This window comes from Triticum dicoccoides, chromosome 6A (genome assembly GCF_002162155.2).
Source record: "Triticum dicoccoides isolate Atlit2015 ecotype Zavitan chromosome 6A, WEW_v2.0, whole genome shotgun sequence".
Taxonomy (NCBI): domain Eukaryota; kingdom Viridiplantae; phylum Streptophyta; class Magnoliopsida; order Poales; family Poaceae; genus Triticum; species Triticum dicoccoides.
Window position 1 is genome coordinate 317,396,473 of NC_041390.1, and position 2,353 is coordinate 317,398,825.

The window sequence follows — 2,353 nt, forward strand, 5'->3', positions numbered from 1 at the left end:
CAAGGGGTTCCCGTTATAGACCAACCGCGTAAGGGACGCAAAATCCGGGAACATAACACCGATATGACGGAAACTAGGGCGGCAAGAGTGGAACAAAACACTAGGCACAAGGCCGAGCCTTCCACCCTTTACCAAGTATATACATGCATTAATTAAATAAGATATATAGTGATATCCCAACAAGTAAACATGGTCCAACAAAGAACAACATCTGCGCGTTCCAACAAGGAACAAACTTCAATCTTCACCTGCAACTAACAACGCTATAAGAGGGGCTGAGCGAAGCGGTAACATAGGCAATCAACGGTTTGCTAGGACAAGGTGGGTTAGAGGCTTGGTTCGACAATATGGGAGTCATGATAAGCAAGTGGTGGGTATCGCAGCATAGGCATAGCAAAAGAGCGAGCAACTAAGCAAGCAAAGATAGAAGTGATTTCGAGGGTATGATCATCTTGCCTGAAATCCCGCAAGGAAGAAGAACGCGTCCATGACGAAGACAAACGGACGTAGTAGAACGAATCCTCACAACACGACGTTACCGGAACCAACCCGAAGAAGCAACACCGGAAAAGAAGCACACAACAAAGTAAACAACCAACACATAAACATGGCATGATGCACAACCAAGTATGATGCATGTCCGGGTTAAAGAGGAATGGTAAGGCAAAGAGCACAAGCAACCCTACAAATTAAGTGGAGCTCAATATGCAACAAGTTGTATATTGACGAAACACCGCATTAATTATTTAGTTCTCTCCCGGTTAGGAACTCAACAAATTTAAATGTTGGTTAGCATGGCAAGAGGTGAAGATAACAAAACTATACTATGTAAACAATTTAAATGGGGTCGGACATAACAAATAACGAATCCGGTAAATCCCCATACGCATTTATCAATTTGGTGCAACAACAATTTAACATTTTAATTGTTTTTATCATGATGCGGATGACATAAACAAGTTTATGCAATTTCAAGAAAATGTTGACATGAAAAGATATGAGGCATTTGTCATCGTGGCGGAAAGAAAGGGTGCCACAGCGATGATAACGGAAATGGTGCCACGGCAATGTTCCGTTTCCGGAAACTCGATTGAGACATCAGTGCAAAGAAAATGACGGGAGCGTGTCATGCGAAGAACGGTGGGGTGCTCCCAGTTACCGGGTTCCCACGTGTCGACGGCATGGCAACGAGGAGGAACAACTAAGGTTCACGAGCGAAAACAACAACCAACCATGCATCTCATACAACACAAGCATTCGGTCCACGGGCGTCGTCTCGGGGTTATACCTTCGGAGCATGCAAACGGGATGGATCAAGTTCGTAGAGGGAAGTAGGCGTTCTCGCGATGGCGGTAGTGGAAGTAGTCGTTCATGTTCGTTCGGAGAGGTACTTGCATCTTCGGACTTGACGAATCCGAGGGCTTCGGGGTCGACGGTAGTGATACACGTTTCGTAGACGTTTGAACCATATCGGTAGCGGTACTTGATGAATCCCGAAACGGACTTGGCGTCTTCACGCGTAGGGATACTTGGCGTTTCCGGTACGGTGGTCGTTCGGGCGCCGTATGCCGTGGTGCTTGGCGTGCAACCAAAGATGGACTCCGGGTGTCTGTGTTGACCTGGCCATGACAAAGGCAGCAAGGCCAATGGGGCTGCCAGCTCGTCGGGGTCCGATGCAGGGACGGGCAAAATAGGCGGCGATGGTGTGGCAGAGGATGGCGGCTCCGGCGATGGACTTGGCGGCGGGGACGACAGGATGAGATCCCGCCGGATCCGAGGCCAGGGCGGCGGTATGGGGAGGCGGACGAGCTCCAGGATGGCAGCGAGGTCGGGCGTCCAAGGCGGTGGGTTGCTCGTACGGCATCGAACGGCAATGAGGAGAAAGGGTTTTGGGAGGAGCTCCTCTCCCTGGGTTGATGAGGAGAGCGAGGAGGCTCAGGCACAAGGCCTCCTGTTCGGCTGCTTCGGCCACGAGGACGAGGAGGCGGGCACGCGTGATGGGGCTCGGGCGCGCGAGAGGCCCGGCGAGGACGCAGCTTGAGCTGCAGCCATCCATGGCGCGGCGGCAGAGGAGGTCCTGTGCTCCGGCGAGGTGGGACTCCGGCGTGGGGTGGAGGAGGATTGGGGTCGAGCCACGGCTTCCCCTGGCGGCGCGGTCGGGAGGAGGACGAGGGGGATCGAGAGAGATGACGGCGCTGAGGGGAAGCACGAGGGAGAGATCGAGAGGAGGAGGTCGGCTCCCTGGCGGCTAGGGTTAGAGGTTAGGTGCGGCTGGGCCTAGGTGGCCGCGGGGATGGCTGGGCCCGGTTGAGCTAATGGGCCGGCGTGGGAGCAAATGGGCCTTGGAGGCTGC